This window comes from Scyliorhinus canicula, chromosome 14 (genome assembly GCF_902713615.1).
Source record: "Scyliorhinus canicula chromosome 14, sScyCan1.1, whole genome shotgun sequence".
In the NCBI taxonomy this organism is placed as follows: domain Eukaryota; kingdom Metazoa; phylum Chordata; class Chondrichthyes; order Carcharhiniformes; family Scyliorhinidae; genus Scyliorhinus; species Scyliorhinus canicula.
In genome coordinates, this window is record NC_052159.1 from 1522972 (window position 1) to 1537588 (window position 14617).

The 14617-nt window shown below is 49.1% G+C and overlaps 1 protein-coding gene across 3 annotated transcripts in view; it reads right to left on the reverse strand.

Moving 5' to 3' along the window:
• Positions 1–14617, reverse strand: part of LOC119977183 (F-box/WD repeat-containing protein 7-like) — a 267076-nt gene that overhangs the window by 89459 nt on the left and 163000 nt on the right. Inside the window, exon 1 of one of the 3 annotated variants that reach the window (XM_038817864.1) lies at positions 10006–10234. The exons of the other annotated variants lie outside the window; for them this stretch is intronic. The gene's annotated coding sequence lies outside the window, so the exon portion shown is untranslated. Of the gene's footprint in view, positions 1–10005; positions 10235–14617 lie in introns of those variants that run through there. 3 annotated transcript variants of the gene reach the window in all.

The window sequence follows — 14617 nt, forward strand, 5'->3', positions numbered from 1 at the left end:
CAGGAAGAGACCTGGTTCCAGCCACCAAGGAGAGGGTGGCGGGTCTCCCAAGAAACCCCCCCCCCCCCCCCCCCCCCCCCCAGTCAGCAAGCAGAACGAGGTAGCACAGCGATGCCAGTGACACCAGTAAGTCAGCCAGGGCCTTCCAGCTCCAGACCCCCCCCAGAGATCGCCAGACAAGGGCTTTCAAATGCCACGATATGTGAAAAGCAGCTGGCTGCCTCCACCTCAGATGTGCATCCAGGCTACACCAAGATGTAGTGGCAGAGCATGGAAGATGAAGATTGAGGATCACTGAACGGGCACTGGCCAGAGGTGGGAGGAGGACCATCCGTAGGTAGGGACAATGGCGGTCTTGAATGTTACTATTAAAATATGTTTACACCAGAGCACTGAAGCCTTGTCACTTTAATCTTCATGGAGGATTGACCACAGCCCCACCCCTGTTGGCCTCCAGTCCCCACAGCCTCTGCCCCCCAGGCACAGAGGTCCTACAGGAAGAACACCCCAATGCAGACCCCGTGAGGTGATGGGTGCGAGCGTGCTCTCAGCAAAAGATAGGAGTCAGACTTTGGCACAGGCCGAGAAGCAGCAGGGCTTACCTAGCGGGTCACCATCATTCTCCTGCCACGCCGACACAGGTCCATCGCCCGGAGGTATATTACACAGACCCTTGGAGGGGGAACAGGTGTAGAGTGTGTGTGTGTGTGTGTGTGTGTGTGTGTGTGTGTGTGGGGAGGGTGCTGGAGAATGGGGAAGGGAGAAGGGGGTAAAATGGGAGAGGGAGGGGGTGAATTGGGGGAAGCTAGCTGACGGACAAAAGCCCGTCCTATGAGAAGCGGACAGGAATGAGAGCCTCCCTGGCCCTGTGGGCATGCAGGACCCTTGCCACTGCCCTGTGCCAGCCTCCTAGACAGGCGCAGAATTGTGGCGACTAGGGGCTTTTCACACTAATTTCATTGAAGCCTACTCGTGACAATAAGCGATTTTCATTTTTTTCATTCATTTTCCCCCCTTCTTCCGGTTGCTCCAGCTGTATCTGCAGGCTCAGCCTCCAGCCCCTCCTAGTCCGGTTCCTCCTCAGGCAAGGCTGCATGTCACTCCTTCTCCAGCATGTCACCTCTACTGCTGTGCCAGGTTGGGAGCACCACAGACCGCCAAAAGCGGGGCACCCTCTGGGCCCACCCGAGCGGTTCAGGCATCGGAACTGCATTTTTAGCAGTCCGTGCACCACTCAATGATAGCACGGTGGCAGCACAGACCTAGTCTTACACGGAGTCGCCAGCCTCCGTACGGGCATCATCAGCCAGGACCTCAGTGGGTTTCCCTATCCCCAAAGGCCCAGCCCGCACCAGGGGCAGTCCTCGAAAGCCCCAGGGATCTGTTATCCCAGGATGTAGCTCCCTGGGAAGCGTGCACACAATGTGCAAGATCCGGAGGGTGGTGGTCGCACACGAGTTGAACATTGAGTGAGTCAAACCCCTTCCTGTGTGGAAGGCACTCCAGATGTCCTGATGTACACAAGGTGACATGCGTGCCATCTATTACCCCCTGGACCTGGGGCATTTGGTGATGGCGAAGAATCCTGCTGCCCGAGCATCTTGATGGACTTGTTCCAGCTCAAAGTTAATATAGTGGGCTGCCCTGGCAAGCAGGGCACTTGTGACTTGACGGATGCGCTTGTGGGCAACAGCTTGGGAAATGCCCCGCTTGAGCCTGGAATTAACCCGCTAAATAAAAGTTCAGGGTTGCAGTGACCTTGACGGCCACTGGGAGTGGATGTACTCCTACATGGGGTGGCAAGCCCATGGCCGCTAAATCGCGCTCAGAATATTTGTTTGACAGTGAGGCAGTTAGCGAGGGTTCACAAATCTGAATATTGCTTTTCAAAAGAAAAGTGCCATTCGCTGTCAGAACTGAAACAGCAGGCTGTCTGACTGAGGCTCACTTAGAACGGCGAGATCAAAATAGAAGTAATAAGAATCGGAATGATTATAATGATGCGCAAATTCACTCCAAAATTACTTCCACAATGCTACCCTTGGGATTTATTTAAAAATGTGTTTTTGGAATGTGGGCTACACTGTATTGCGTTACAGTTCTGGTCACCTCATTATAGGAAGGACTGGAAATGCTGTTGGAACGGGCGTGCAGAGGAGATTTACCAGGATGTTGCTGGTCTGGAGGGAAAATCTTATGAGGAACGGCTGATGGACTGAGGTTGTTTTCGTTAGAGAGAAGAGGTTAAGAGGTGACTTAATAGAGGCATACAAAATGATCCGAGGGTTTAGATAGGGTGGACAGTGAGAGCCTTCTCCGCGGATGGAGGTGGTAGACGAGGGGACATAGCTTAAATTGAGGGTAATAGATATAGGACAGAGGTCAGAGGTGGGTTTTTTTATCGCAAAGAGTGGTGAGGCGTGGAATGCCCTACCTGCAACAGTAGTGAACTCGCCAACATTGAGGCCATTTAAAAGTTTATTGGATAAGCATATGGATGATAAGGGCATAATGTAGGTTAGATGGCCTTTAGTTTTTGACTTCCCATGTCGGTGCAACATCGTGGGCCAAAGGGTCTGTACTGCACTGTATCGTTCTATGTTCTATGTTCTATAAAGCCCTTTCTACCCATTCCTGAGGGTATTAAGACACAATTGTACAGTGAGAGACTGAAATCACATGTTGGTTATACCTAGTTTGGGGTAAGGAGTTCACCGCCCATGAAAGATAAGGATGTTACTGACCAATCCCACAGTTCTCTTTGTTACTTTCTACAAAACTTTCATTTCCGGGGGGGGGGGGGGGTTAATGCACTGCAGCACCCGGTCTCCCATCAGAAACATTCTCTCAATTCTCCTCTCTGAAAATGATTGTTCAGGCTGATTTAGTTACCAACTTAATGAGAATAATTATTCAGTACCAAGCCACATTTTCCTGCTCGCACAGACTCCATTGTCTCCCAGCAGAAACAACATCTCCGCAAAAGGTATTTTATCTGCTTTCAGACCACTTTGATATACAGCCAGAAGAGGCTATTAAAGTTCTGTATCTACAAAGGAATAAGACTGTATCACATCTTATGTATAGAGCACTTTAATGAGGCAAAGAGAGAAACAGAATCCTTGTACTAATCGATAAACTCCATTAAGGGTGTTTTATGCTGGGATAGTATTCCCAAAACAAGTCACATTAGAAGGATAACGCATTTTTAAACTCCTTACAGGAGTCAATGCTGGAGTGTAATGGCCTCTTTAGACACTAAGCACTGATCTACCTTCCTGTAAACTATCAAGCTGAGAAGACCTTTAAGTATACAGGTCAGCCACTACTTGCCAATGATTCATTTAAAAAAATATATAAATTTAGAGTACCCAATTCATTTTTTCCAATTAAGGGGCAATTTAGTGTGGCCAACCCACCTACCCTGCACATCTTTGGGTTGTGGAGGCGAAACCCACGCAAACACGGGGAGAATGTGCAAACTGCACACGGACAGTGACCCAGAGCCGGGCACCTCAGCAGTGCTAACCACTGTGCCACCGTGCTGCCCCTTGTCAAACATTCATAATGTGATAAAGTGTGGCTGGATACAAGTCTGTCACACACCAATTAAATACACTGGCTGAAGGGTAATTTTTTTGTCTCGTTAAAAAAACACAAATTAGTTAAGGAAAAAGCCATTCGGCCCCTCAAGCCTGCTCAGCCATTTCATTGTGGACTCAACTCCACATCCCTGCCTACCCAGTATCCACTGATCCCTTGTCAATCAAGAATCCAGAGTCTCACTTCCTGTTACCACCCGAGCTGATGTTACTACTGGACAAATCAGATCCCAAAGTGAAACAGTGGTAGATTGTAACTTTTTATTTAGAAACCGTGGAGGGCAGTTATGAAATGAAATTAAATGAAAATGAAAAATGAAATGAATCGCTTATTGTCACAAGTAGGCTTCAAATGAAGTCACTGTGAAAAGCCCCTAGTCGCCGCATTCCGGCGCCTGTTCGGGGAGGCTGGTACAGGAATTGAACTCACGCTGCTGGCCTGCCTTGGTCTGCTTTCAAAGCCAGCTATTTAGCCCTGTGCTAAACCAGCCCGTTATTGCACACCCCCATAGGAGTGTACTTTAAACACAAAGAATAAACATTTATTAAACAAGAAAATAAACTACGTTAGACAAAAAGATTGGAAAAATTTAAAAACAGATACCAGAAAACGATTTACTCTCTCATTATTCCTTTTATCCCAGTAATACCATCACGGACACAAAAACCCTCATGAGATTTATCACTACCTCAACACCAACTCTTACTTCTGAACATTCATCAGATGCTCTTCCTCAATTGGTATCTCTTCCAGAGACACCCAAAAAACTGAATCTGGACTCTATCATTTTAACCTTATCTAGTAAACACACACGTTCTCAGCTCCGCAGCAATCCAGCAGGATTTCTTACTCGAGGGTTTTCGGCTCTCTGGTATACACACACACCCAAACATGCCAGCTTCCAACTCCCAAAAAAAACCTCTTAAATTTAACTAAACTCAGGTTTCTTTTTTTTTTTATTAGTTCATGGGATGTGGGCATCGCTGGCTAGGTCAGCATTTATTGCCCATCTGAGGTTATTTAAGAGTCAACCACGTTGCTGTGGGTCTCTGGAGTCATAAGTAGGCCTAAGGATTACAGATTTCCTTCCCTAAAGAACATAATAATAATCTTTATTAATGTCACAAGTAGGCTTACATTGACCCTGCAATGAAGTTACTGTGAAAAGCCCCTAGTCGCCACATTCCGGCACCTGTTCGGGTACACAGGGAGAGAATTCATAATATCCAATTCACCTAACAGCACGTCTTTCGGGACTTCTGGGAGGAAACCAGAGCACCCGGAGGAAACCACGCAGACACGGGGAGAACATGCAGACTCCGCACAGACAGTGACCCAAGCCGGGAATCGAACTTGGTACCCTGGAGCTGTGAAGCAACAGCGCTAACCACTGTGCTACTTTGCCAGTGAACCAGATGGGTTTTTATGACAATTGCAATGGTTTCATGGTCATCTTTACACTTATTTTAGATTTTTAAATTGAATTCAAATTACACCATCTGCTATGACAGGATCCAAATCAGGATCCCCAGAGCACGACTCTGGGTCCCTGGATTACCGGCCCAGCAACAATACCACTACACCACTGCCTCTCCTTACATCCTTAACAGATAACATAACACAAATTAAGCTTTCAAACTTTACTTTGTTCCTAACGCTTCCATATTGGCAATTTATAAACAAATCCAACAACAAAAATTAAGTAGATGCTTTCTGCTATTTCTGGGGCGTAATCACAGGCATAACATCAGGAGAAGCCTGGAAACTAAAATCTTTCTGTGCTCCTCATGGAGGGAACGGGAGACGACAGGATGTACATTTAGATTTATGTTACTGCAGCCGATTTGAATACGGTAATTTTCAAAGAAAAATAGTACAGAAAAGGTCCTTCGGCCCATCAAGTCTGCACCGCTGCATGAAAGACACCTGGGGGGGGGATTCTCCCAAAATGGAGCCCAAGTGTTCGCGCCGTAGTGAACGGACAAGGGGACGACCTTCCCGGCACCAAATGGGCGCCGCGCCAACCTGCACAAGCGCAGGGGGACTTCTTCCACGTGCCGGTCCCGATCGCGGGCCAGACTCCATTGGAGGCCCCACCCCACCTCCCCCGGTGAAGTCGCTTTTCCCCGCCCACAGGCAGTGCATTCCAGACTGGCAACCCGCCTCTAGCCCTCTCCCAGGCAGTGCATTCCAGACTGGCAACCCGCCTCTAGCCCGCTCCCAGGCAATGCATTCCAGACTGGCAACCTGCCTCTAGCCCGCTCCCAGGCAATGCATTCCAGACTGGCAACCTGCCTCTAGCCCGCTCCCAGGCAGTGCATTCCAGACTGGCAACCCGCCTCTAGCCCGCTCCCAGGCAGTGCATTCCAGACTGGCAACCTGCCTCTAGCCTGCTCCCAGGCAGTGCATTCCAGACTGGCAACCCGCCTCTAGCCCGCTCCCAGGCACTGCATTCCAGACTGGCAACCCGCCTCTAGCCTGCTCCCAGGCACTGCATTCCAGACTGGCAACCTGCCTCTAGCCCGCTCCCAGGCACTGCATTCCAGACTGGCAACCTGCCTCTAGCCCGCTCCCAGGCACTGCATTCCAGACTGGCAACCTGCCTCTAGCCTGCTCCCAGGCAGTGCATTCCAGACTGGCAACCCGCCTCTAGCCCGCTCCCAGGCACTGCATTCCAGACTGGCAACCCGCCTCTAGCCTGCTCCCAGGCACTGCATTCCAGACTGGCAACCCGCCTCTAGCCCGCTCCCAGGCAGTGCATTCCAGACTGGCAACCCTCCTCTAGCCCGCTCCCAGGCACTGCATTCCAGACTGCCCACCCGCCTCTAGCCCTCTCCCAGGCAGTGCATTCCAGACTGGCAACCCGCCTCTAGCCCGCTCCCAGGCAGTGCATTCCAGACTGGCAACCTGCCTCCAGCCTCCAGCCTGCTCCCAGGCAGTGCATTCCAGACTGGCAACCCGCCTCTAGCCTGCTCCCAGGCACTGCATTCCAGACTGGCAACCCGCCTCTAGCCCGCTCCCAGGCAGTGCATTCCAGACTGGCAACCTGCCTCTAGCCTGCTCCCAGGCAGTGCATTCCAGACTGGCAACCCGCCTCTAGCCCGCTCCCAGGCACTGCATTCCAGACTGGCAACCCGCTCTAGCCTGCTCCCAGGCACTGCATTCCAGACTGGCAACCTGCCTCTAGCCCGCTCCCAGGCACTGCATTCCAGACTGGCAACCCCCCTCTAGCCCGCTCCCAGGCACTGCAATCCAGACTGGCAACCCGCCTCTAGCCCGCTCCCAGGCACTGCATTCCAGACTGGCAACCTGCCTCTAGCCTGCTCCCAGGCAGTGCATTCCAGACTGGCAACCCCCTCTAGCCCGCTCCCAGGCACTGCATTCCAGACTGGCAATCTGCCTCTAGCTCGCTCCCAGGCAGTGCATTCCAGACTGGCAACCCGCCTCTAGCCCGCTCCCAGGCACTGCATTCCAGACTGGCAACCCGCCTCTAGCCTGCTCCCAGGCAGTGCATTCCAGACTGGCAACCCGCCTCTAGCCCCTCCCAGGCAGTGCATTCCAGACTGGCAACCCGCCTCTAGCCTGCTCCCAGGCACTGCATTCCAGACTGGCAACCCCTCTAGCCTGCTCCCAGGCAGTGCATTCCAGACTGGCAACCTGCCTCTAGCCCTCTCCCAGGCACTGCATTCCAGACTGGCAACCTGCCTCTAGCCTGCTCCCAGGCATGCATTCCAGACTGGCAACCCGCCTCTAGCCGCTCCCAGGCACTGCATTCCAGACTGGCAACCCGCTCTAGCCTGCTCCCAGGCACTGCATTCCAGACTGGCAACCCCCTCTAGCCCGCTCTCAGGCAGTGCATTCCAGACTGGCAACCCTCCTCTAGCCCGCTCCCAGGCAGTGCATTCCAGACTGGCAACCCGCCTCTAGCCCTCTCCAGGCAGTGCATTCCAGACTGGCAACCCGCCTCTAGCCCGCTCCCAGGCAGTGCATTCCAGACTGGCAACCTCCTCCAGCCCTCTCCCAGGCAGTGCATTCCAGACTGGCAACCCGCCTCTAGCCCGCTCCCAGGCACTGCATTCCAGACTGGCAACCCGCCTCTAGCCCGCTCCCAGGCAGTGCATTCCAGACTGGCAACCCGCCTCTAGCCTGCTCCCAGGCACTGCATTCCAGACTGGCAACCCGCTCTCTAGCCCTCTCCAGGCACTGCATTCCAGACTGGCAACCCGCCTCTAGCCTGCTCCCAGGCACTGCATTCCAGACTGGCAACCTGCCTCTAGCCCGCTCCCAGGCACTGCATTCCAGACTGGCAACCCTCCCTAGCCCGCTCCCAGCACTGCAATCCAGACTGGCAACCCGCCTCTAGCCCGCTCCCAGGCACTGCATTCCAGACTGGCAACCTGCCTCTAGCCTGCTCCCAGGCAGTGCATTCCAGACTGGCAACCCGCCTCTAGCCCGCTCCCAGGCACTGCATTCCAGACTGGCAATCTGCCTCTAGCTCGCTCCCAGGCAGTGCATTCCAGACTGGCAACCCGCCTCTAGCCCGCTCCCAGGCACTGCATTCCAGACTGGCAACCCGCCTCTAGCCTGCTCCCAGGCAGTGCATTCCAGACTGGCAACCCGCCTCTAGCCCGCTCCCAGGCAGTGCATTCCAGACTGGCAACCCGCCTCTAGCCTGCTCCCAGGCACTGCATTCCAGACTGGCAACCCCCTCTAGCCTGCTCCCAGGCAGTGCATTCCAGACTGGCAACCTGCCTCTAGCCCGCTCCCAGGCACTGCATTCCAGACTGGCAACCTGCCTCTAGCCCGCTCCCATCCCAGGCACTGCATTCCAGACTGGCAACCCGCCTCTAGCCTGCTCCCAGGCAGTGCATTCCAGACTGGCAACCTGCCTCTAGCCCGCTCCAGGCAGTGCATTCCAGACCGTCACAAGCAGAAATAAATTTACATTTTGGTGTTGGATGTGGGAAGAGTTGGTGAGGGATACCAGGAGGAAACTTCCACTCTTGTAAAATTGCCAAGAGTTGATCAATCAAACCTCCCACTGCACGTGTACCTTCGAGTTAGCCTAGAAGATCAAAGTCCTGGAATGACACCAAGTGAGTGTTATCAACTGAATCAAGCTGATATATCGTTCGAAGCACAATTTGGTTTAAAGATGCTGCAGGAGCTATTCCGGCGGCCTGGCTGAGGTGGCATGATCAGAGACTAACTCCCGGAATTTGGCGAAGTGTCTGCATGGAGATCTGGTCAATAGAGTTGATTTTGTTTTTGAGTTTGTGAACAATGGAAAGAGGTATTTTTTGAATTCATGGGAGGTAGGCATCGCTGGGCCAGCATTTACTGCCCATCCCTAATTGCTCTTGAATTTAGTGGGTTACTAGGTCACTTCAAAAGGCATTAAGGAGTCAACCAATCAGCTGTGGGCCTTCATTTGGGACAATGAATTTCCCACTCTCAGGGACATCAGTCAATCAGATGATGAAATTTGAATTGAATACAGATCTGGAATTTAAAATCTAATGATGACCATGAGACCATTGTTGATCGTCGTAAAAACCCATCTGGTTCACCCTTTAGGGAAGGAAATCTGCCGCCCTTACCCGGTCTGACCGACATGTGACTCCAGACCCACAGCAATGTGGGTGACACTTTACTGCCCTCTGAAATGGCTGAGTGATTCACTCGCTTAGGGATGGTAAGTGCTTGCCCAGCCAGCAACACCCACGTACCATGAATGAAGATAAATTCAGAGAAACATTTAATTTTGTTTTAATTCGTAATCCCTTACATAACGCTTCCATCGCTGAGTCTGCCTCAGCTCGACTCATCCTCACTTCAAAATATCATTCCCAGAACAATCAAATTGAAAACCCAACAGTCAATAACTAATCACCCAAAAACACAAGGATTTGATCAGCTGGTTTATCACTTCTAATCAAACAAAAACAATCTGGACCACCCCCTCAACAAATAGAAATCCACCACAAACATTCATGTGTCAGGGCTCAGGCGGCAGTGCTGGGGGTGATATCGAGGTTAATCACGTTTTGCTGCAATACAAAAATTGATGCTGCATCAATACTTGGTCGAAACAGATTGTTGAGATTAAGGGAAATAATAACAAAGATACGCGTGGGCACAGCAGAGCGGAGAATCAGATTCAACATCCTTTTATTACAGGCAACGCTGATTCCATAAGCAGGACTATTCCAGTCAGAGGCAGCAGCTTTGAGAGACTAAAATAAATCTCTGAAAGGAACTGAAGGTGAGAAGTCTGAGATTCCGATTACAAAGACCAATACCATGATCCACAGATTTCTCAGTACGAGAACAATCCTATTGTTAACTTGGTGGACTTATTAATAAGAATCCTTGGCAGTAGGTAAGAGGAAGCAGACTTACTCTGTACAGGAATAGCTGAAGGTGCTGTAGAATCCCATGGTTAGCAGCTCTGATCTGACTCACACCGATTACCTTGCCACTTCTTTAACATATAACATTTTTGGAAACTTCACACAGTGCCAGCGACAAAAAGAACTCCTTCAAGCACAGAATGAAAACCAGCTGGGTTTAGCTGCTTGCAGGAGGTGTGCACTGAGCTATACCACTGCACTGGAGGGTATCTAGTCGCCAATGATTGAAATAGATAAACTAAATTAGCAGGCAACATTAACTGAACCGCCACAACCACCTCCTTTCCCAAAATCACTCCTCCCAACGTCGGCAGTGCTGCTGAATGAGGTGGATTTTAAAATCTGTCCAAAGTGAAAGGCAGTACTGAAATCAGCAGAGAAATCCCCACCCCTGTGGAGCACACTCCTCTTAGTCATGTCTATACATCAGGAAGGAAAGCAATGCACAAAACAATGGAGGGAAAGGGGTTACATGACCACAACAGGCTTCTCAACCACTAGACCAAAACAACAAAAAGTGGTAACCAGCAACATTTTTTCAATTTCAGTGTGCAGCAGACAGACGTAGCTTTCCGAATCTGTACAGGATTGTTCGACAGTTATAGCAACTGGCTGCTGAATATCTTGCTCCAGGATCGAAAGATCCAGACTGGCTGAGATGGCCACATGAACAGGATGCGTTAATCAATGTTGTTGATCAAATTGTTATCCAATTTCACACCCTGCCTTCAATGCACAGATAAGTGTAGTGGATAATCCAATCAGCAATCGCATGCTCCTGCACTCCTCCGATTTGACAAGTCCCAACACACTTTGAGTTTAAATTAAGAGTCGGGTTGATCACAGGTCGAGGTAGGTACATGTGGCCTGCTAGAAACTTGGCGCACCAAATACTTGTCTGTGAACCCACATGAGCAAGTTCACCCAAATCCCATTTCAGACGAGTGACTCGGGATTGAGATAAGAACATAAGAACTAGCAGGAGCTCCGAGCCTGCTCCGCCATTCAATGAGATCATGGCTGATCTTTTGTGGACTCAGCTCCACTTTCCGGCCTGAACACCATAACCCTTAATCCCTTTATTCTTCAAAAAACTATCTATCTTTACCTTAAAAACATGTAATGAAGGAGCCTCAACTGCTTCACTGGGCAAGGAATTCCATAGATTCACAACCCTTTGGGTGAAGAAGTTCCTCCGAAACTCAGTCCTAAATCTACTTCCCCTTATTTTGAGGCTATGCCCCCTAGTTCTGCTGTCACCCGCCAGTGGAAACAACCTGCCCGCATCTATTCTATCTACTCCCTTCATAATTTTAAATGTTTCTATAAGATCCCCCCTCATCCTTCTAAATTCCAACGAGTACAGTCCCAGTCTACTCAACCTCTCCTCATAATCCAACCCCTTCAGCTCTGGGATTAACCTAGTGAATCTCCTCTGCACACCCTCCAGTGCCAGTATGTCCTTTCTCAAGCCCCTTTCTCAGGGGCTGGTTTAGCTCACCAGGCTAAATCGCTGGCTTTAAAGCAGACCAAGCAGGCCAGCAGCACGGTTCGATTCCCGTACCAGCCTCCCCGGACAGGCGCCGGAATGTGGCAACTAGGGGCTTTTCACAGTAACTTCATTGAAGCCTACTCGTGACAATAAGCGATTTTCATTTCATTTCCGTAAGGAGACCAAAACTGAACACAATACTCCAGGTGTGGCCTCACTGACACCTTATACAATTGCAACATAACTTCCCTAGTCTTAAACTCCATCCCTCTAGCAATGAAGGACAAAACTCCATTTGCCTTCTTAATGACCTGTAAACCAACTTTTTGCGACTCATGCACTAGCACACCCTGGTCTCTCTGCACAGAAGTATGTTTTAATATTTTATCATTTAAATAATAATCCCGTTTGCTGTTATTCCTACCAAAATGGAGAACCTCACATTTGTCAACGTTGTATTCCATCTGCCAGACCCTAGCCCATTCACTTAACCTATCCAAATCCCTCTGCAGATTTCCAGTATCCTCTGCACTTTTTGCTTTACCACTCATCTTAGTATCATCTGCAAACTTGGACTCATTGCCCTTGATCCCCAACTCCAAATCATCTATGTAAATTGCAAACAATTGTGGGCCCAACACTGATCCCTGAGGGACAACCACTAGCTACTGATTGCCACCCAGAGAAACACCCAATAATCCCCACTCTTTGCTTTCTATTAATTAACCAATCCTCTATCCATGCTACTACTTTACCCTTAATGCCATGCATCGTTACCTTTTGCAGCAACCTTTTGTGTGGCACCTTGTCAAAGGCTTTCTGGAAATCCAGATATACCACATCCATTGGCTCCCCGTTATCTACTGCACTGGTAATGTCCTCAAAAAATTCCACTAAATTAGTTAGGCACGACCTGCCCTTTATGAACCCATGTTGCGTCTGCCCAATGGGACAATTTCCATCCAGATGCCTCGCTATTTCTTCCTAGATGGTAGATTCCAGCATCTTCCCTACTACCGAAGTTAAGCTCACTGACCTATAATTACCCGCTTTCTGCCTACCTCCTTTTTTAAACAGTGGCGTCATGTTTGCTAATTTTCAATCCGCTGGGACCACCCCAGAGTCTAGTGAATTTCGGTAAATTATCACTATGCATTTGCAATTTCCCTAGCCATCTCTTTTAGCATTCTGGGATGCATTCCATCAGGGCCAGGAGACTTGTCTACCTTTAGCCCCATTAGCTTGCCCATCACTACCTCCTTAGTGATAACAATCCTCTCAAGGTCCTCACCTGTCATAGCCTCATTTCTATCAGTCACTGGCATGTTATTTGTGTCTTCCACTGTGAAGACCAACCAAAAAAACCTGTTCAGTTCCTCAGCCATTTCCTCATCTCCCTTTATTAAATCTCCCTTCTCATCCTCTAAAGGACCAATATTTACCTTAGCCACTCTTTTTTTGTTTTATATATTTGTAGAAACTTTTACTATCTGTTTTTATATTCTGAGCAAGTTTATTCTATTAATCTTTCTCTTCTTTATAGCTTTTATAGTAGCTTTCTGTTGCCCCCTAAAGATTTCCTAGTCCTCTAGTCTCCCACTAATCTTTGCCACTTTGTATGCTTTTTCCTTCAATTTGATACTCTCCCTATTTCCTTAGAATATCCACGGTCGATAATCCCTCTTTCTACCGTCCTTCCTTTTTTTGGTATAAACTTTGCTGAGCACTGTGAAAAAATCACTTGGAAGGTTCTCCACTGTTCCTCAACTATTTTACCATAAAGTCTTTGCTCCCAGTCTACCTTAACTAGCTCTTCTCTCATCCCATTGTAAATCCCTTGTTAAGCACAAAACGCTAGTGTTTGTTTTTACCTTCTCACCCTCCATCTGTATTTTAAATTTCACGATATTGTGATCGCTCCTTCCGAGAGGATCCCTAACTATGAGATCATGAATGATTCCTCTCTCATTACACAGCATCAGATCTAGGACCGCTTGTTCCCTCGTAGGTTCCATTACATACTGTTCTAGGAAACTATCACGGATACATTCTATAAACCCCTCCTCAAGGCTGCCTTGACCGACCTGGTTAAACCAATCGACATGTAGATTAAAATCCCCCATGATAACTGCTGTACCACTTCTACACGCATCAGTTATTTCTTTGTTTATTGCCTGCCCCACCATAACGTTACTATTTGGTGGCCTATAGACTACTCCTATCAGTGACTTTTTCGCCTTACTATTCCTGATTTCCACCCAAATGGATTCTAACTTATCCTCCATAGCACCGATGTCATCCCTTACTGTTGCTCGGATGTCATCCTTAAATAACAGAGCTACACCCCCTCCCTTACCATCCACTCTGTCCTTCCGAATAGTTTGATACCCTCGGATATTTAACTCCCAGTTGTGACCATCCTTTAACCATGTTTCAGTAATGGCCACTAAATCAGGGGCTGTCTTGGGCATCTTTGCAACATACACATACAAAGCTCAGGTGCTCAGAACACCTGGGAAGGCCAATGTGTTGACACTGTCCCAATCTGGACTGGACAAGAAAGGTGTGCAAAAGGTTATACCTTTTAATTCAAAAGAAACTAAAGTAACGGAATTGCTCATTCCCCTTAGTTGAATAAAGTTATAATTTCTTCAGAAGCAGTTCAGAGAAGCTTCACTAGATGCATTCTTGAAATGAAGAGTTATGAAGAAAGGTTGAACAGGTTAGGTCTATACCACTGGAGTTTACAAAAAGGAAGTGTGATCTTATTGAAACATAGATCCTGAGGGGACTTGACAGTGTGGATACCTGACGGATGTTTCCTCTTGTGGGAGAGACTAAAGCCAGGAAACAGTTTAAAAATAAGAAGATTCCCTTTTAAGACAGATGAGGAGGCACGGTAGCACAGTGGTTAGCACTGTTGCTTCACAGCACCATGGTCTCCGGTTCGATTCCCGGCTGGGATCATTGTCTGTGTGGAGTCTGCAGGTTCTCCCAGTGTCTGCGTGGGTTTCCTCCGGGTGCTCCGGTTTCCTCCCACAAGTCCCGAAAGACGTGCTGTTAGGTAATTTGGACATTCTGAATTCCCCCTCAGTGTACCCGAACAGGG